Source organism: Etheostoma spectabile, chromosome 18 (genome assembly GCF_008692095.1).
Source record: "Etheostoma spectabile isolate EspeVRDwgs_2016 chromosome 18, UIUC_Espe_1.0, whole genome shotgun sequence".
NCBI lineage: Eukaryota > Metazoa > Chordata > Actinopteri > Perciformes > Percidae > Etheostoma > Etheostoma spectabile.
In genome coordinates, this window is record NC_045750.1 from 16,917,961 (window position 1) to 16,939,060 (window position 21,100).

The window sequence follows — 21,100 nt, forward strand, 5'->3', positions numbered from 1 at the left end:
GTAATGCCATTATTTTATAACGCCATTATTCCCATCACTGTACAGTGTGTATTTTTATATATATATATATATATATATATATATATATATATATATGACTACAAGGCATTGCTTTGTTGTTTTCTTCATCACCTGCATCTCAAGGACAATGATGTGTCTACAGAGTAACTTTGCAATTAGCAATTCTCCCATTATGAGCAGGGATTTGCCTCACTATAAACATATGAGCACCACTCAACCCATGGCTTTGAGACATATACTTGTCCTCTCATGGATGTTACATAAATAAATCTCTCTCATGTGCTAACATCTGAGCCGTGTTGATGCAAAACTTCAGGCTGAATAATTTATCTGTCTGCCCTTCAAAATTCCAGTGCTCGCACCGGGTGCCACCGTGCAGGGTTCTCATCACAGACCAGAGCCCGCTGGCATCCGCTCAGACATCTGTGTTGTGTGATAAGAGCACACATCATGGGAGGAAGTCATCAGATCGTGTTTGAATTGTGGTCACTAGATAGTTATGTAAAGGCAGAGCCTAAACGGCACAGTGGTCACCTTCTTCCACTGCGCCGTTCCTCTGGCTTCAGCTCTAAGGGGATTACTTGCTGCAGTACTGACTTCTGATTTGCTAATGCGCAGATCCAGAGCACTTTCACAAAGCATTCTGCCTGATAGTTTTATCCTTGCGGGTAATTAAACAATGAATGACGAGATTCTGAACATCTACTGATTTTCTGCCTAATTCAATTATGATGAAAATGAGTGTCACCCTGTCTCGCAACTCGGGCACTTCTGTATTGAAATACTGTCTTGTATATAAAATGGATACCTCCATACCTCCAGGGGTGGTTTTACATGTAGTTCCCTCATGGGTACAGCTGCTAACATGACCCGCTTCAGCAGAACACACGGTTTCTCAGAGTTGGCGAACACTTGACTTTAGATGCGGCAATCTGTTAACTTACATTTCTTCTTATGTTGTTGATCTTCGCGAGACAATCTTAATGAGACATCTAATTCGGCTTCTGTGGGTAAATATTCCCATCAGCATTTGTAAGCAGAGCGTTCTCTTTGCCATGTTTTTTGTGCTCTCAATGTATAGGATTATTGCTAAGTGATTTAGCAATGAATTGGTACGGCATAAGGATAAAGACAATGCCTCTCCTCATCGTCCCACATCACGTTTACATTCATTTATTTCTGGATCATTTCTCAAAGAGCTAATTGACAAAAAAGTGATTTCATGAGCTTTGTTTACTGGCAAGCTATGAGTACAATGCTTATGAGCTAGCTAGATAATGATTACTGCTGCTGTGCATATCAAGTAGGGGATTCGTTTGCTCAGTATGAATTGTGTGTTTATCCAAGCAGCATCTCAGCCTGTGAGATCTTTTCATTACTGTTAAATTTGCTGATACAGATCAAAAGAGCGTAAATCTCCACTCATATGTCTTCCATGCGCCAGCGAGGAAGTAACCGAACCTTAAACTCGACGGATTCCTCCGACTCCACTGCCGTCTCTGACAGTGAGTTAACATTATGAGTAAGATTGCAAGCAAGGTTGTTCATCATGTGAGCGAGTCCCACCCAGGCCCTTCTCCGCCCACCGGATGAGCTGCTCGCTTTCTTGTTCTCTGATGGAGTGCAGAGTGTGGAGAGCAGTCATCAGATGTGTTTTGCATCACCCCACAGGACAGAATGGGCGGGATGACACAGGTGACCTTTGGATCATCTATCTGCGCTGACATCTCTCTCACAGAATAAAAAATGTTGCATTAGCACAAATGACCTTTTCTCATCCCCACGTCCTGATTACACCATGCCCCCCCCCCTCCCACTGCTCCCTTATCTCAATGCTCTTATGAGAGCTCACGCCATTTAATATGAGCCCACAAATTATAATTTGAATGCCCTGCTTGGAGCATCGTATCAAGTGATCTCATTTTTTGATTTGGCCCAGAATGTGGGGATGGAATGGGATTTACTGAACACTGCGGTGGTCCTGAGGGGATGGCGCATCTCGTACTACAATGCCCCATTAAAGTAAAACAACATGACAAAGGAAATCATTTTGAATTTACACTATTTGAGTCAGCATGAAAACAAGTGATGCTATGACACAAAGTGATGCATGTGATATGATTGTACATCAGATCCCAATGATTGTGTGAAAGGTGTTAAAGGTATTTGGGAAATTTTAAATGAATGAATGCAAACAGGAGCAGTGCTAGTTGTTTCATCACTGTAACAAAGCTTCTGTTACACTTTTAAGAATGAGTAAACGCTCACTCTTGGAATAACACATTTATTTCCTGTAAGGAAATATGAAAACACAGATCAGGGGCTGTAGCACGTGCATTTAAACTTGTTCATCACGTATTGACTTCTACTTCTGCGTCTGGCGTCAGCTACTTTCATAACTCTTACACAATTACCAATAGCAATACACTTCATAATCCACAGAACTCACAGACTAAACAAACTTGGTACCATACTCACTATTGCTTCCACTGTTACTCTGTGTCAATATCCACGTTAAGTACCCAAACACATGTTTTAGCAAGTGACTGTAGCTACACAGATACTGTCTCTTTTGGTGTCAAATTACTCTTTTTAACACATATACACAGGTAAGTAATGCATAACTCCAAATAACATAAAAACATGAAAATAACAGCTTCACTCCAGACTGAATAATCTATATCCTTGTCTTATTACTCACTGTTATTAAACCTCTATGAATTCTGCTCATGAACTAAATTATCTAACATAACTAGTCTTTGACCCACAGCCAGCTACTGTAATATTTTCACATGGATTAGAATTAAGGTTTTAAACACAGACTACCTCACACTCCACTTATCAAAACATCCCCAAATGCTCCCTTTAACCTTCATGACGCTCAGGCTGCGGCGTTAGCATTTACCGGAGATTAGCATTAGCTCGGCCCTCCAAAGAATAAACAAAGTTAAATCGTTTCCTAACATTTACTCTGTTTATCCCGTTTCACACCGTTTGTTCTCAATGCTGTCTTAACCACAAATGTCTCTAAACATGTGTTTCACTCCTTAAAGCTTAACGCTACAGTGAAAGGTAGTAGTTTGTGTTTAACGACCGAAGTCGTTACAATCGGCGCCCGCCATCTTAGACAGACGAGGCGGCACACATACACACTCGTAACACGGTCAATTTCAATGTCTCTTAATTTGACAGCTGTGAACTAAAGCTCTAATAAAATAAACTACTGGTGTCTGTTATCCGGGTGCTAATTACAGTCAGCTTACCTGTATGAAATATGAAAACACAGATCAGACTGTAGCGCGTACACATCAACTTGGTCATCACGTACTGACTTCTACTTCTGCGTCTGGCGTCAGCTACTGACACCCAGCCAGGTGCAACACCTGGAGCACCCTCTGCTGACGAAGCTGAGTTAAGCCAGAATAATATCACCCATTCAAAACACATTAGTTCAGAATCCCTTGTAGGATATTATAGACAACAGAGACAGTGGTTAACAAATATTAAATACACAGTGCCACACTTCATATTGAACTCACATTAGACATATATAGTTTATTTAATCCATTGTTAATATAAGAATGTTGATCAAAGCAGCTTAAAAACAAACAAACATTAAGCTCAATGAAGAGAAATTTACCCTTTTTCTTTTTTCACATAAAACCACTACTGTCAAAAAACCTGTTAGGATGTCTGAAGAATATAACTGCTAAAATTGGGCAAGTATGTGAAACTCCAATCCATAATTTCCATCTCCTCTATTCATCTGCGCATACCAATTGTGGTTTGATGTCACATAAGTGTCCTTAAAAGGACAGGACACTGGCACAGAGTCCCTTTCAGCATGAAGACAGACAAGTTAGACCAAGCAATTATCTCCTCCTATTTTTCTGCCAAAACAGACAGACAGACAGACAGACAGACTGTAACAATCCTCCATCCCTCAGGAAAAAGATACCTTTCAAGTGTTTGCATATTTTACTGGGTGGCTGAGCCTTCATCTGTATGTGAGTTGACTGGAAATCATTTGAAAAATGTACCGTTGCCAAGTCTGACAAGTTCTTCTGATCCCTGGTTCCGCTTAGGAGGTTGTGGTTCTTCGATTCTTTGACAAAATCTGCCCCACAGCATTGTAAACTAGTTTTCACCTCGACAAAATCCTGTCAGGAAATCAAATTGCTTTTATTTTACTTATTTTTTTCATGGTTGCTGTGGAACTTTGCTGGAATGCTAACTTTGTGGCATGTGTTTAATGCGAAATGATGTATATCAAGCTGGTGAAATGGATTGGAAATCTGCCTTCTTTTGTGTCATGCCTTGGGACATGGCATTCGCTTTGTTTTGGCCAGAAACACACAACTTGGTTGACTGCAGCTGCAGCGGTTTCATTGTGTCATGTCTTATGGAGAACAAAGCTGACACCCATGTGCCAGCTTTTCTCCCAGAGGACTAAACCTTCTGCTGGGTGAGGAAAAACAACAAGGAAGACAGAATCCCAGAATCAAGCCTGTCATTTCTTTAGTGTACACAACTTGACAGGAGATTTGTTAAGCCAAAGTTGTCACACAATATCAGTACTCTTGGAAATGTATTTATGTTAAGACATCCAAGCGTGGCTTGAGAATGACAATGTCTGTCTGTTTGACAGTTAGTCAACCACTGTGGATGGATTAATATGAAGTTTTGTACATTCATGATCTTGAGAGGAGAAGTCTACTGACTTTTTCTCTAGTGCCACTATGAGGTTTACAGTTTTGGTTTTTAGTGACACTTATTGGATGGATTGCCATTTGATTTGTGACAGATATCCGCGGTGCAGAGAGGATGTATCCTAATGATTGTTGGGATTTTCTGACTTTTGGAATTCTCCCCAGCAGGTCAAAGTTTTCACGTATCTCAACATCTACTAGATGGGGTGACAAAATTTGGTGCAGATATCCATGGCATGGACCTCATGCAATTAACCCTACTTTCACGATGCCCTGACATGTTTTTCTAGCGCCACCATGAGGTTGATTAAAGTAAAATATCTCTGTAACTATAGAATGGATTTTCATGAAATGTTGCCAGGTTAACTTGAAGTGTTTTGATCCACAACTTTCCATCTTGCCATCATCACAGCTGGAATTTTTCCAATAATTTGGTTTGATTTTACTTTTAAATAACCGCAAAATTGCAATCCCAGTTGCAGCTCTAATTTGTGTTTAGTGCAAATATTAGCATGGTAGTGTAACAAGGTCCGTAGAGTGCATGATTCCACAAATATCTACAGGTTTTCATGGCTAATGAGTGCCCACTCATTAGCATGTTAGCATTGTAAGCATTAAGCTTAGTTGTGCATAAGCCTTATAGAGCCGCTAGTAAGGTTGCAGACTCTTAGTCTTCACTAATCACCTCTCTTTGTTATTATTGTTCCTATATCAGTTACTTTCATAGTTATTAGTCCCCTTTAACTTTGTGTTTACTGCAAACTTTGCTGTTATTCATTTTCCTTATATTGACAGTCTGTGGAATGCAGCCAAGTGTGAAATTTTAATTGTGTGCTGAGATCCATCTCCAGGTCCCTGGGGTAAGAGGTGGAGATGTAGATCTGGTTCAGTGAGGTTTTCACTGCCTGGAGTGTCTATTGATCAGGAGAGCACTGTAAATAGTGGGACATGTGGATAGACGCGGCAACCCATTGCTCTGCTGCTTTAAGCAAACGCCACCTCAGTTTTTGAAAAATAAAGTCTTTCTCTTTTTCTTTTTTTCACTGACAGTGCTCATAGATTATTAAAAATCACGGTTCACCAAGGGGGAAACCAGGGATCATTTAAAACCAAGAATAAAGGAGGGGGGAAAAAACGCGTGGGCGGAAGGCAGTGTACCATAGCTTGTTCTCTCACTTAAGAGAAAACTATTCTTCCTCTATAGGAATTAATCCTTGTATTGTACTGGAAATTCCTCCTGAATGAGCTGCGCTTAACCAAATTCAGGGAAAGTAGTCTGGTCTGAGAGATTTGCGTCGACATTGGCGGGAGCTCGAGAATTTACAAAGACACAACAAAACATGGAATTCCATTTTGCTTTCAGGAACTTAGGATGGATTTGTATTTTGGTGCTGCGGTAGGGGCTGGGCAATCACCCGACAGCAATGAAACAGCCTGACAAAGGTAACAGTGGTACTCTGGCTGCACTCCTCTGAGCTCTGGTGTAAACATGGAGAGTCATTTTTGGTGCTCCTTGGATGCAGGTGTCCAATTGTGTTTCACGCTCTTGTGAAGGTGCACTGAGAGGCTGCAAGGGCCCTCACATTACGACCCCTCAGTAGAGCTGGGGGGGGGGGGCGAGAAAAATAATGAAAAGATGAAGAGAACAGAATCATCAGATTTCAGTTTAACAGTCTCAGTGAAAGAAAAGGATGATTTGCTTTTGTTCATCTTACACAAATGCAACAGGACCAAGCGGATGTAAACTCAACATCTTTGGCCTCGAGCAGCAAGCTTCTCTCCATGAGCTGTAACCTTTGACCTCTGAGGCCGACCTCAACGCACTTTGTTTGGATTGTGAACAGCGGATCCTTCTTACAGATCAAAAGGCCATGGCTGAGACACTTTGCTGTCTCCTGGACAACAGGGGAAGTGTTGCTGAGTGCTGCAGAGTCGGGTTATGAGGGGTTGGCGGTACTAGGCGAGGGCCAGGTCAACTCTGCAGTGTGAGGTGCATTTATAAGCATCTGATGCAAGCTTGCAGAGACCCAGAGGTTTGTTCCTTGGCTATTTGTTTACAACTTGTACACATTCATCGGTCCAGATGGTTTGAGATCCTTTGGGCTTTATTTCAGTAGTGCTTCTTTTGTTATCTGTGTGTGTGTGTGTGTGTGTGTGTGTGTGTTTGTGTGTGTGTTTGTGTGTGTGTGCGTTTTGCTGGGAAGGAAGATGTTGGTGGGTGGAGAGAGGATTTCAGATGTTTTGGTACTGTAGGTGCTTAAACGTGTTCCAAATTCTGGAGGAAGAGTTTTCTTAAAATCAATAAGGGCATCTGCTAGAGCATGGCTCCATTTGTTTTTGACATTTATGTTTTTGTTAGTTTCTCTGCAGAACACAGCGCAGAGGGAAACGGGGACTTTCCTTTGTTTTGTTTGCTCACACCGCTGAATTCTGGGATGTCCTTAAGAGCACAATATAATCTGAAGGGGCCAGTCCTTGAGATAAATTGACTTATACGGACCAATGCTGGGAGTATATCACCAAAATAAATGCTTCTCCAAAACCAGCACAGTGACAGGCCCAATCCCAACTATACTTTAAGGCTCCAGCAAAGGTGACATGACTGGCAATCAAATACACCCCCATCACCTACACTGAATTCAAACAAGATTTTCCTTTTCAGAAGCCTAGAGTAAAGCTTTTATCCAACATGAAAAATACAAGGACAAAATTCAAGAAACTCTTTCTTTTTATTTATTTTTTTAAAAGAAAAGCCACATCATTCCTTGAATTTAAATGGAGAATTCAAGTATTAAATACTTGCTTAGGCAAACCTGCCATACAAATAAATAATAAATGCTCTTAACACATTTTTTGAGTTCAAGCACACAATGAAGTAAGAAATTATAGAGATGGACCCAACACAAAGTACAATGATGAAAGTTAATAGAGAAATGGCCAGTTGTTTTAGTTTGTAGAACATAATCAGCAGATGGCAGCTCGAGAGGTCAGTGTAGGGAAAACAATAGATTTTAAGTGGACAACATAAAAACATTCCAAGTGGAGTAAAACTGTTCCAAAAGTGTAATTGGCCATTTGCTAAACCCTTCCACGAGCAGCCATTGGCCAATCATAGCCATGGCAAACCTGAACCAAGCACTCTGTGGTATTTCACCTCTGTGTTGAAGCTTTTCCTCGATGCGATCAGAGTTTAGGGTAACATTAGCAGATTGATTGCTTGTAACTTAGGAAGATTATTCTCCAGCTCTGCTACCTGAGATATCAATACATTTGCCAAACACATGGGTTAGTCCTCATCTTAACCCTTGTATGGTATTCAGGTCAAATTGACCCATTTCAAATTTTTACAAGAAGAAAAATGGTACAAGTTCCATTTTTCTACCTGAAAATCAATGGCCTTACCTTTGTTTTCTGTGATAAACATGTACTCCTGACTCAATTCACAAAATTATTCTGGATATGACCGCTTATGTTTTTTCCATAGTGGATTTTTAACATGAATTATAACCTTGTGACAAACAACTAATCACACTTCCATTTTTAACTGTGTTCTAGTACTGATTGCATTCCCTAAACATATACAGTATGTTATCTCAATTGTTTAAAACTGAGATAAAGACAATATTTGTTATTAGATTATTAAGTAAAACTTGATTTCAGAATTGTTTTTACAACCCCATCTCGTCAATTTGACCCGAGGGATACGAGAGGGTCCCAAAAGTGAAGCCAATACAAGGGTTAAAGACTAATAAGCTTTAGGGGAAGTCAACATTTGACCTCATGAGAGATGCTAAGAACATAAAACACTTTAAAATGTCTCATTAAAGTGTCTTCTTGAAAGGGTTGTACTCTGGGTAACATAGGACCCAAGGAACATACTGCTGTATACTCTCCCATTATATCAATGTTTATATCAATCATCAACATGTTGACTTCTTGCCTCAGACATGCTGCTTTAGCCTCAGTTTTTTTAGTACAGTAATGTGCTTAAAAACTGCACATTACAACAGTATAGCCAACAAGCGCCTATTTAAGACCTCTTTTACAGGGTTCTAGTGTTATAACGATTGACTGGGAACATTTAAAAGTCAGATGGAGACTGTGGTTTTAACAAACTCATTAAGCTAATGTTAGCTTAATTAGCGAACTAGTTACAGCTGACCAAATGTGTTAGCAGCAGTTGTCATTTTACGAGGCAAAATATACGTGTGTGTGCATTGTGAGAATGGAGAAAGCCTGACAGACGTACAGTAGCAGCAGTAACAAAGGGGGGCGGCAAAGATTTGGAGCTTGCAAAGTCCGAACAGCTTGTGAAGAATTTTTTGAATTTATTATTGTCATTATTTCCCGTTCTTCTCCCTTGTCTTCTTTAGTCGTAGAACAACAGGAGGATTTGTAATAGAATACATCAAACTCAGACACCAGACTGCTGTTGATTTTAGTATTGTTTAGCATCTAACAAAGCACCCCGGTACTCAGAATTTCCAATTCCAGCTGCATAATTCCTGCGCTTTGTTCTTCACCGTCTGACAGAGGCATTTTCTGGAAACAGAGTTGTTAACCCACAGCACATTTCAAAAATACAACCAGGAGCATGTCCTGGGGCAAAACTCACACTTTCATGCAAAGGTACAAATCTAATACTCATCACTGTCACTTCTCATCAATCCACAAATACAATTTAAAAGCTGTTGAGGGCAAGTGTGGAGCTTTATTTACTTGAAATTCAGTAGCCTAGCACGCAAGCTACACCCCTGATAAAATCACAGGCTAGAGCTGGATAATATGATGCTGACATACTATTAACTGACACATCACACCAAAGTACCCCACAATTTCCCTGACTCAGTGTCATTTGATTGGATGCTCGTCTCTGTTGCAGACCCACTTTAGGGCGTTTTGCTGAGACATTTGTGTTTCTACATAAAAGCCTGCCAAGCAGAGCTTTAAATGAGACTTTATTGGAGATTTTCAGTTAACTTACAGTTAGTCAGTAAAACCAGACAGCTGTAAAAAAGAGGACTTTTGTGTGATAGCACTGCTTTCATTAACCTTCCAGCAGTTGATAGAAATGGGAGGTTCTAAAATAGGACATTTAAAGTAATTCTCTCACCCGGTGACAGTATATCTTGGCTCTTATTTCTTCGCTGCCAATCAGTGTCTCACTGCTGTGCTCCAATGCTGTCAGAGCAATTGGTTTGGCTCTCCTCTAAACTTATTTGCCTTAGGGCTACCTTTTCCTGTCCTTTCACTCCATTTACCTCTTTCATTAACCTAATCGCTCACAGTCTGATTTCCCTCTGTCCCTTTCCCCTTCGCTAGTCCTCTGGCCTATCCCAGAGGGGAGCATATTGAAGGTGAGTCAGCTGATTAGCGTCCAGCTGATGTACTGTCCCCTTCCAGATACGACCTCTATTGTGTCCGACCGGACCAGCCCACCGTACAGCAGGGCAGCCGGTCAAAGGAAGGCTGGGTGATGCTTTGAAAAGAGGTGGATGGCAGAAGGTTGTGGAGCAGACTGTACTAATGTGGCACGGGTTGGGAAACCATTCAAAAAACAGATCTCACTTTGTTAATTTATTCTTGTTTAATCAACAAGAACACAGAAACATTAGTAGTTACCAAGAATAAATAACAAATTCATTAAATTTCAGATAATGAATGAATCTCTAATTAAAAAGTTAAGTAATACATTTTGGGGCTATGTTAATGACAGATTATGCCATGATTCTCAATTAATCATTCCTGATTAACTGAGTCAGCTGCTGAGTGGAACAAAACTAACAACTGCTACATTTAAATTCCATTTTTTTGTGTCTCCTCAAGTCAAATAAAACCTAGTTGTATGTTTAGCGGTATGCACTATTAGTTGATGACCAATGACAGCAACATTCACAAAAAGATTTGATTGATCATTTCCTGATTTCTTCCTTGTACTATTGTGTAGCGACACACCCATGGTACACATAACCACACAGGTTGTCACATATTTTTGCCTAAGTAAACCTTCTCTGGGCTGAGTGGGTTTGTACTAACTGTGCATAATTGACTTTTCCCTCACACTCTCTTTTGACCAGTGCAGTCTCACAGCTGCAATTTTGTGGAAGGTAAAAGTGCTGTCTCTTCTAAAAACTTGATTCTACTTGGTTTCTTATGTGTGCCATCTTCATTATTGCATATTACATACAACTGCTGATTGTAGAGTTTAATTGTATGTTGAGAGTGCAGTCAGACAGAAAAGGATGGGGGCAATTGGTTCTCAGCAATGGCCCCACTATCTCAGCTGCCGACAGATGGTCTCCTTCAGATGCGTTACAGATTAGATGTAGAGAAACAGTGAGTCCTCTCAGAGCCAGAGTTATCTCCAGGAACCCCATATGGAACATACTTTTTTATGTTTCTGGCTGTAGAGCTGCAAACTGGTCATCAGAATTAGAAGTTTCAAATGACACATGCACTCATGCTTCCTTGATTACTGGAGGATTTTGTTGCCAGGTTGAAAATACATTAAACAGATGACAGGTGATTGTAGAGTGAATGCAGTGCACGGAAACACAAAGAACACTTTATAAAATGGGTCAAAAATACTTCATTTGTTTTGGGTTTTTTAAAAGGCAGGCATACTCATTTCCATTCTAGCAGTGGTCAAAACTAAACCTTGTGCATAAAATAAGACAAATTAAATCAGTTTTCAATTCAGTAGAAATTTTACTCTGCACTATAGTTGCAGAGTGGTGGTAGGACTAACTAAGGGGCATTTCATTGTGCTGGGTTGTTACTATCTTCCAATGTTCGAAATACTACTTTTTGTACATTCCGTCAAATTATCTTAAATCCTGTTACTTTACATAAAAACGGGCATTTCACACTCATGCATTAGATCAATGTTTCCCAAACTTAGGGTCGGGACCCAAAATGGGTCGCAGACCCGTTTTATTGGGTCGCCAATTGGCAGAGTAAAAGTCATATCAATCTTATGTGAATGAGCGATTTTTTGCTCCACTGGTCTGTTCAGCTCAGATGCTGTGGGGGGGGGGTTCTCTCTCTCCTCTCTTATCCTAGGAGGGGATAAGAAAATGAGTTGAGAAAGGGGTGAGGAGAATAGAGACCTTTTCTGTTTTTGTTTACTTTTATAATGGAATAAATATACTTCATATACATTTAAATTCATGGTTTGTTCCGTCTTTTGTCCACAGTTTAAAAATGTAGATGTTACAATGATGTTCATGGTGTATTTTTGTAAATTGTGGTCCCGGGGAGACACCAAATTTCTCTTTTGGGTCTTGATCTGAAAAAGTTTGGGAACCACTGCATTAGATTATTACCTGTTCTCAGGAAAAAAAAAAGAAGCTAATTTTATGTTGTGTTTCACAACACATGTTGCTGAATGATAAAAACAGCTTGATATTTCTTTGAGAACAGGGTACTGTTCTGCTTTCAGAGTCTGATCAAATGCACGGATTGAAAATCTTCTATTGTCTGAAATTGGATTCCAGCTCATTTGTTGGCATAGAAATTGATTGAACTAATAGGGAGTTGACATTCATTCACTGATGATCCATGAGGCATCAACCAAGGAGCATGTGAACTGATAGTGACTTAATTATTCAATAATGGTAAGCAAAAGGCATTCATATATATATATATATATATATATATATATATATATATACATATATATACATATATATATATCCTGAATTAATGCATGTCTTATTAAAGTTGTTAATGAGTTTAAATATTTAGGTGTGATTATAGACTCCAGTATGTATTCTGGACTGACTTAGCCCAGTAGAGCATACTAATGAATTGTGTTTCCGTTTTAACTTCTACTAATGAATTGTCCTATTTTTCTTTCTTCGTCTTTTTCTTTTTCTTTTTCTTTTTGTACATGTTTTGTCTTTGTTATTGTAACTCCAACCTGCCTAATGGACTGCAGATGGAAATTAGCCCTCGGGCTACATTCTGGCATATTTACATGTACTGCTGTACTTGTTCATCAATGTGCATTGTCCTGAATTAATTAATAAACAAATAAATAAATAATAATAACAAATAAAAAAAATTCAATTCATGCATCAGTTATACATAACTTAAAGGTACCCTGCCACACATATTGTCTGAATGTCTGAAGTTCTACCATGGACTCTGTAACCTTGTTTCAAGCCATTCTAGCGTGGTATAGAAAGCCTGCAGGAAGACTCAGCTCCACTTGTGCCAGTTCTCATTGATGTTCAACGAGCTAAGCTGTTTGACTTTGATTGGCTATCAGCATCCTTTACCCAGCGCAACCGGGAGAGCTCATGAATAGTAATGAGCTCAGCAACATGACGTCAGACCGACCAGCTGTTGTAATTGGCCTGATTTCTCCTCTTGTTTCTTTTCAGTGACCAGAGCTAACAGAGGAGGGGGCAGTTCACTTTCACATTCACCACATAACACAAACACATATGGACCTAACATAATTAAAAACATTCAAGTAAAAACAGTTTTGTGTGGCAGGGCACCTTTAAGCATGTATTTTGTACCTTATAATAAAGTCATATCCATTATAATTTTTGTCATAACAGCTTCCTCAGTGTTTATTCTTGTCCATTCTTCTCCTGTCCCTCTTTTCAGCCACATTCCCACTTTATCAGCTCCCTGCCTCGCTGTTAAGCTTTATTGCCATTCTTCACCTCGCCACCAGATGTGAGTGAAAGGAGCATATATAAAGTGTTTCAGGTGGTGTTTTTATGTTTAAATTCCTTAGCCATGTGTGATTGGCGGAGTTTGTTTTGTTTATGTTTAACACATTCTTGTTGAAACCACAAGTTTAGAATGCATGTTGGTGCAGAAGCTGAGAATAGCGCAACTTGTCCCTGGACCTTGTAACATTTTAGGGAATACCAACGGCAACCTAACTTATTCCGTTACTGCTATCAAAGGCCACTTCTTCCTTCCATTCCTTGGTAGTAGAAGGGAGAACTTTAGGACATTTTCCCATTTAAAGTGTGACAGCTTGTGTTACCACATAATTTATTCAAGCCCTGAGAAAATAGAACACAACTGCAGCATGCTACTAATTCTAGCAGACGTAGGTTCATTGAAAGGTATACCCAAAAGTAACGCCCACAATTCACACAGGAAATTACGGTAGCTAGCAATATTGTGGATGGTGTAATTATCTTAATTTGTACTCAATTAAAACGTGATTCGTTAGAAATTGTCTGTACATCACATCTCTGTCTACAGTTTATGTTTTAACAATAACCCTCGTGAGAGCATCATTATTTCTTATATGACAGTGGCTGCTGCAGTGGCAGAAATGTGGGGAACACCCACTCATGACGAGCTCCCCGAGGCCTCCGTGGTGCCAATCTTAGCTCTGGTTGGCCGCGCCACACACAGTTATTTATCTTCATCTTCATCTGCATGTGCTTGCAGCACACACATATGTCCACTGTGCAAAGGCAACTTTCTTTTATCTCCTTCTCGCTATCTGTTTTTTGCGGCCACCTCATCCGTGAAGAGAAGTTCTACAGCGAAACAAAGCTACATCTACCCTGTTACTACCCACAATGCAGAGCAGAGCCACTGAGCGTTAACAGGCTCGAATACAATACATCACAGCAAAAATCAAACCAGCCCAGACTTAGCTCTTATTGAGCTCAATTGGATGTAAATGCAAGCAACTCATCTTATTTGTACAGTGATTCTGCAACATTACATCCATTGACTGCCGACATTTCTTTATGGACTTTTTGAGTGTGTGTGATTGGCGCAAGTTTAAAAGTTTGAGATGGTTTTCAGCTGTATTATTTTAAATTATTCATAGCTATGTTCATCAGGGAATGGCTTTCTCTCCATTACATTATTGGTTTATGCAAAGCAGGGAACCACTGGCTGCTGGGATGTGTGTGTGTATGTGTGTGTGTGTGTGTGTGTGTGTGTGTGTGTGTGTGTGTGTGTGTGGGGGGGGGGGGGGGGGGGGGGGGGGGGTTAGCTGTTAATTGGCTAAGGCTTTTCTTTTCTGTAGCTTTGAGTCTAGATGGTCGAGTGTGTGTATTATACGAACACAGAGAGAAGCCTTGGACTTTAATTTGGAATTTAAAGCAAAAGTGCACTGGGAGTTGTAAAGAACCTTTCCCAGGAATAATATCACACATCAATTTGGATTACACATTTTATTTATTTTATCGGATATTTCTTAGTGTTATCATGGAACATAATATCACATTCAGTTGTGATTTTTATTTTTTATCTGCTCAGTTAGTTTAAGAGCTAGACTACCTCTTCATGAAAATGCAAAAAGAGTGCATGAAGAGAAAAGTCTTTTGTGTGTGTTTTGTATGTTGGCAGGTAGGCAGATACATTTAAAGAAAGAATAGGCAGTAGCCCATAGCCATATACTTTTAATCTAAATAAAAAGTTTATGTTCAGGCTGTGAATTATTCTTACACATAGCTCCTAAAAAGCTGTAAGTTGTATGTATTATTAATGTAAGCCTAACATTATGGTTGGATGGGTATGAACGTTTGTGTTCCAATAGTACTACTTCGATGGCTGGTGTTTTAACCCAACAAACTTTTTTATAATATAAACCAAGATATTATACAGATTGTGTGCATAATTCTTCTGATGATATCTTATGAACCCGATGAGAATACGTTGATATGTTTGGTCACATTTGAATAAATCCCATATACAAACCAAAGTTTGCTAAATCAAATGATTAATCAGTAAAAAACCTGTTGCACCCAGGAATCTTGGAAATGATTAGATGTCATGAGTTTTATGATTGGCTCTTGGTCACACAATTTCAACAGTGATTGGCTGTGCCATTAGCAAATGGTTTCTCATGACTGACATAGAGAATGTGTAGATAATTTGTGACTGGCTGCAGTCGAATAGCTGTCAGTGATCAGTCACAGCCCAAATTCCCACTGCCCCTCTGTCTCTCTGCTGTAAGTGACATATACAAGAAAACAGACTGAAAGGGATATTTTTTACTTTTGATGCAATGCAGTACCACATTTGTTCGTGATAAGCAGTGACATTGATGCATGGACATAAGCTCAGACAGGCAGTTTTAGTTTGATGAGTCAAAAGCTTATCATAAAAAAAACAGCAGAACACAGGGTCTCAAACATTTGATAAACCAAAACTATAGTTCCCATAATGCCTCAGAGGATGCAACCAGGAAGAATTGTGTCTCCAGTAAGCTGTGGGCTACACCTTCCGACACATTTTAGCATATATGTATTTACAAATATGCAAATCTGCACCATTTGCACTTCATGTTTGAATTGTAAGAATGGAAGTGCAAACAACATTCACTGGATTACTTTTGACCTAAACAGGATGGATATGAGGCAAGATCTGAGGTTAGGAGGAGCAACTTTACAATTTTTAGGCAGCTCTATGGATATTAATCTGCGATAAAGATATAAACATCCCTGGAAAGCGTAAATTGCACTGTCAAGAAGTGTGTGTATCATGTTTGTGTTGCTCAGTTATGGATCTGAGAATAAGGGCTGGAGTTTATTTGGTTCAGGTGGTTACAAATGTGGACCACCTATCTATGAATTGCAGGAACGTCTGTTAGTCTGTGTATGTGTCATGTGCATATCTCTCAAACCGTTAGTCCGATGGATTTCAAACTTGACAAGTATTGTTAGAAAAAACTAACATGTGTTCTTTGGATTGGATGAAGAAGGAGAGAGGCTGGAGTTTAACGAAACAGTGTAAAAATGACAGACAAAGACAAATGTTACACTGCAGCTGTCAGTGGACTGAATAACGTGCCTCCTTTCTGGAGTCACATCAATCAGTCCCGAATCATTCTCGATATCCCAATTATATTCCCTTTACCTCAAGGCAATTCTATTTCACCTGGTGTATTCAAACCCATTCTCATTGGTCCGCTGCTGGCATGGCGACGTGTAGGACATGTCTTTTTTGCTTCTTTGATATCCAATGAAGAAGGACATGGCTCTAAACTCCGCCTTTTTGGGGTTATTTTCGGTCACAGATCAAAGGGTTCTGTCATGTAAATGAGAAACTTCCACAAAAATACAGGACACAACATGCGATTATCTTAGCCTAATCTAAGGCTGAATCTCATTTCTCTGTCTTACCCCTTCCCCTTAATCCTTCCCCTTAGCTTTGCGCGTTCACGCGAGAGAAGTCTAGTTTTACCAACTACTACGCTTTTACATTATGCAGGAACCATTCACAATTCACACACATTCATTGTGACCGAGGCTGTATGAAGGTAAATATGGTGCAAATGTGAGAGCGTGTAGATGCGATGTGAGCACTTGTAGAATATGATTTGAGAGCTTATGAAAAAAATCTGTACTAGTAGATGTGATGTGGTTGCTTGTAGAATATGATTTGAGAGCTTGTAGAAAAAAATCAGTACTGGTATTTATTTTTTATTTTTTCACTTTGTTTCCACGCTGGCCGAGCCCTACTGACGGCGGTCCGTCTGCGGCTGCAGGACCTGGAGCTCACCGCCAGTGTTTCAGTTGGACTGTTAAATAGTGTAGGGATAATTAAAAGGTATTTACAGTATTTAGATGCGGGCTGGCTGCTAGTTAGCTAACGCTAGCTTTCATGCTACATAAATAAGCCGGACAGAGTTGTCCCTCATCTGGCAATAGAAAACCCTGCTGTCCCCGGCCGTCCTGTTGGCTCAGAGCTCCACAGACTAAGTCCACAGGTACAAAACAGTTTTGCACCAAATGTATCGCAGGAAGTGTTGCAAAAGTCGAGAGCGCAGACCCACCGCTGCAACAGATTCAAGAGGTTGTAATCACTGAGTTGTGGTTGTACTAAAAAAAGTGACTCAAGTAAAGTACAGATTTCTTTCTACAAGCTCTCAAATCATATTCTACAAGTGCTCACATTGCATCTACAAGTACAGATTTTTTTTTTTACAAGCTCTCAAATCATATTCTACAAGCGCTCATATTGCATCTACACACTCCCACATTTGCACCACATAAGGCTCCCGTACAAGGTGCCACCTGCTTATCAGATAAACACTCACACACGTTCACACTCTGATGGCGCAGCATCAGTGTCTTGCCCAAGGACACTTTGACATGGGACTGCAGGGCCCGGGATCGAACCACCAACCTTCCAATTGGCAGGCAACCGCTCTACTACTGAGCAACAACCCGCCAAGCCAATACTCACCGGTGCTCCATACAGTCCTGTACATACATACTTGCAACCATGTGTTCGTAGTGTAGCCATTTAATATTGTATTGGTACTGTATTATTGTAATCATTTGTAATTGATTCCTGTTCCATGCACATACATTGTTGTTGGTTATGATACGGGACACTGATGAAAGAAACGTGAAGGAAGGGTTACTGGCCAACAGACATCAGACTGGTCTGGAACATCAGAATAGCTGTAGTTTATTTGTTTGTTTGTTGTCTTGTGTGTCTTTTTATAGTTTTACACATTTGAGTGCCTTTTTATGTGTGACATCTAAGTTAAGTTCTAATAGTTGATAATGATTTTGTAATATATTTTATGTAAGGATTTTGCCAGTTATGTTTAATGTTTTGGGCAATAAAGACAGATTTTTGTTAACAAAGAAAGTTTTTCTGAACATTAATGACATTAAAAACGATGACAACTGAAACAGATGTACAACACACCATTCAGTGTGTATGCACATGTGTATTGCAAGCAGACATACACAGATAAGAACATCTGCCTCTGCACCACCAAAGTGAACATAAAATAGCTATAAAATATATAATTGCATATGACATGGTTGTCAAAACCAACGCAATCAACATAGACACACTTGCCAACGGCATCTTGGAAGTTTGTGATCAATACTGTATGGTGATGTAACCAAGAGGTGTCCCATTTCATAGGGGTATGTTTTCACCCCAGTTTCGAGGGCCAAGGGCTAGGGGTAAGGGGAAGGGGTAAGATAGAGAAATGGGTTTCAGGCTAAGACACCAGTGGGTTGGAGACAGAAGGTTACTTCCTGTCGTGAAGCAAAAGGCTCCTTTCTATGTGTTTAATGCCAGACGTGACCTGATTCACAACTTTTAGAAGATACCGCCTTTGACGCTTTTTCTGCTTCCAATGTCAGCTACATGATTGCTGGATATACGAAAACTAATTCTTCTTCACCAAACTAAGTCTTCTTCACAATAAACTACTCTTTTCCGTGTCAATTTTTTCACTAAGAGAAAAGTCAACAAAAAGCCATTTGCTAACACTAAATATACAACAAAGCCAGACATGGTATTAAGTTGCTGTGAGCTGTAGGCTACATTCACCAATTCTAACTGGTGCCCAGCTACATCCTGCTGTGCCTTGTAATGCCGCACAGCGTCCTGCTATGTCATGAACTATTACAAAGAACTGCTACAAACTACTATTTTTTTCTATTTTTGTTATTTCCACTAACCCCAACCGGCCCGTCAGACGCCGCCTACCAAGAGCCTGGGTCTGTCCGAGGTTTCTGCCTAAAAGGAAGTTTTTCCTCGCCACTGTCGCACTGTTGCTTGCTCTGGAGGAAACTACTAGAACTGTTGGGTCCTTGTAAATTCTGGAGTGTGGTCTATACCTACTCTATCTGTAAAGTGTCTTGAGATAACTCTTGTTATGAATTGATACTATAAATAAAATTGAATTGAATTGAATTAACCGGAGGCACAATATTGCGTAATCTCGGATCTTATTCGTTCCCAACGCTGCAAAATCTCAGAGCTGAACTGGGCAGACACAGCACTTTTCATCAGACTCACCCCGGGTTAATTAAGTCTACTGCTAACTTACAACACGTATAACATTACCGTTGCCAAAATACCCCCGTGAATCAAATCCATACTTCACCGTTAAGTGCCAAGCCAGTAAACCCTGAAACGTTAAATTTGATAACGATCATACGACACAAGACAGCACCTTTTGTCTCATCTCTCTCCTTTTTTTTCCTCTCTCTCTCTCTCTCTCTCTCTCTCTCTCTCTCTCTCTCACACACACATACACACACACACACACACACACACACACACACACAGTCCGGTTCTGGTGGTTGATTACCGCAGATATGTGCCGATTAGCTCTCATAATGGGCCGGGTGAGTAGCACACTGCCATGAGCCCATGACACTAATGTCTGATTACGCCACAATTTTATTGTGATGTTTGGTGATTACATTATAAAACGGTCTCTGTCAAGTAAATCAGTAACTTAGTAGTAGGGTATACAGGGGAGTTGCATATTAAGTGGTTTGGGGTTCTTCCATAAGTAGTTTTGGGGTACAGTTTGGTTTTGATGAAGTCTACAAGAAACGATACCACAGGCCAAGCAATCGACCCATTCCTAACAGGCACATTTTACCGGGCACGACACTGGTCCCTAAAATTACAGATGAAAAGACAGATAGAAATTGGGATAACATAAATCAAAAGAAGCCAAACAAACAGTTGTGGGTAACATTCCAGCAATCTACATCTCCCCTTTACCTAGCATGCTGGACTTGATCACAATTCAAAGTGGCAAAGGCAGAAATATGTACTAACTGGTGTTGATTAATGGCATTAAAATCCAAGCACTGTGCATGTCTTACTACAGTCATGATTATAGCTTAAGAGCAAAATCGATTAATTCAATCAGAGAATGGTGTTGACATGGTCTCTGTCCCAAATGCATTATGGACTTAATCAAATTAAAATTTAATTTCTGTTGTACATGTAAACGTGGCTTGTGTGAGTGATGCCTGTAATTAGTCTTTGTCGTTCTGTTTTAACCTGAAGGAAACTCAAGAACGAATCCTTCATGACGGCCACCGTAAAATACGCTACAAAAACATCTAGAGAAGATAATGTGAGAGGGGTATACGGCTAAAATAACGGCTACCCACCTATGCAACACTACTACTACACTAAGTCTTTGGTTTTGTTGGCTCACTGCTGTCAACATTCAACACTTAGATGTAGATTTTTGTTTCAACCGTTAGGTAACAGTTGCAAATGGGTGACATTGGTTGGAGTTTACACACAAAAAATCAACACATGCGCATTGCAGCGAGATACGCAACCACACAAACACACCCTATATATGGCCAGTGGTAAAAAGGGACGTGGCAGCAGTTGACTCGTCAAAGAGAAAGAAGTTTGTCTCTCTTAGTGTGTCTTGTACGCAAGAAAGAAAACCTGTGTATAACAAATAGGCTGATCTAAGAAGAGCATCAGGGGTATTTGGTGGTGGTGGGGGGTGGAAGTTAGCCCACATTGTTATCCTTCTAGAATGCATTCCTCCCCCTTCATCACTCAGTGTTATCGCTGTGACGATCAGGAGAGCAGGAGAAAGAGAGAAGGGAAGCGGTATTACAGGGAGAAGGCAG

At 40.1% G+C, this 21,100-nt stretch overlaps 1 long non-coding RNA gene across 1 annotated transcript; it reads right to left on the bottom strand.

Annotated features, from left to right (window-relative positions):
* Positions 1-16,833: 16,833 nt before the first annotated feature.
* Positions 16,834-19,906, bottom strand: LOC116706589 (uncharacterized). The gene is made up of 3 exons (XR_004336281.1): positions 19,767-19,906; positions 17,655-17,659; positions 16,834-16,844 (listed from the first exon to the last, which is right to left on the bottom strand). It is a non-coding gene; the product is annotated as an uncharacterized LOC116706589 (long non-coding RNA).
* Between the last annotated feature and the right edge of the window lie 1,194 nt (positions 19,907-21,100).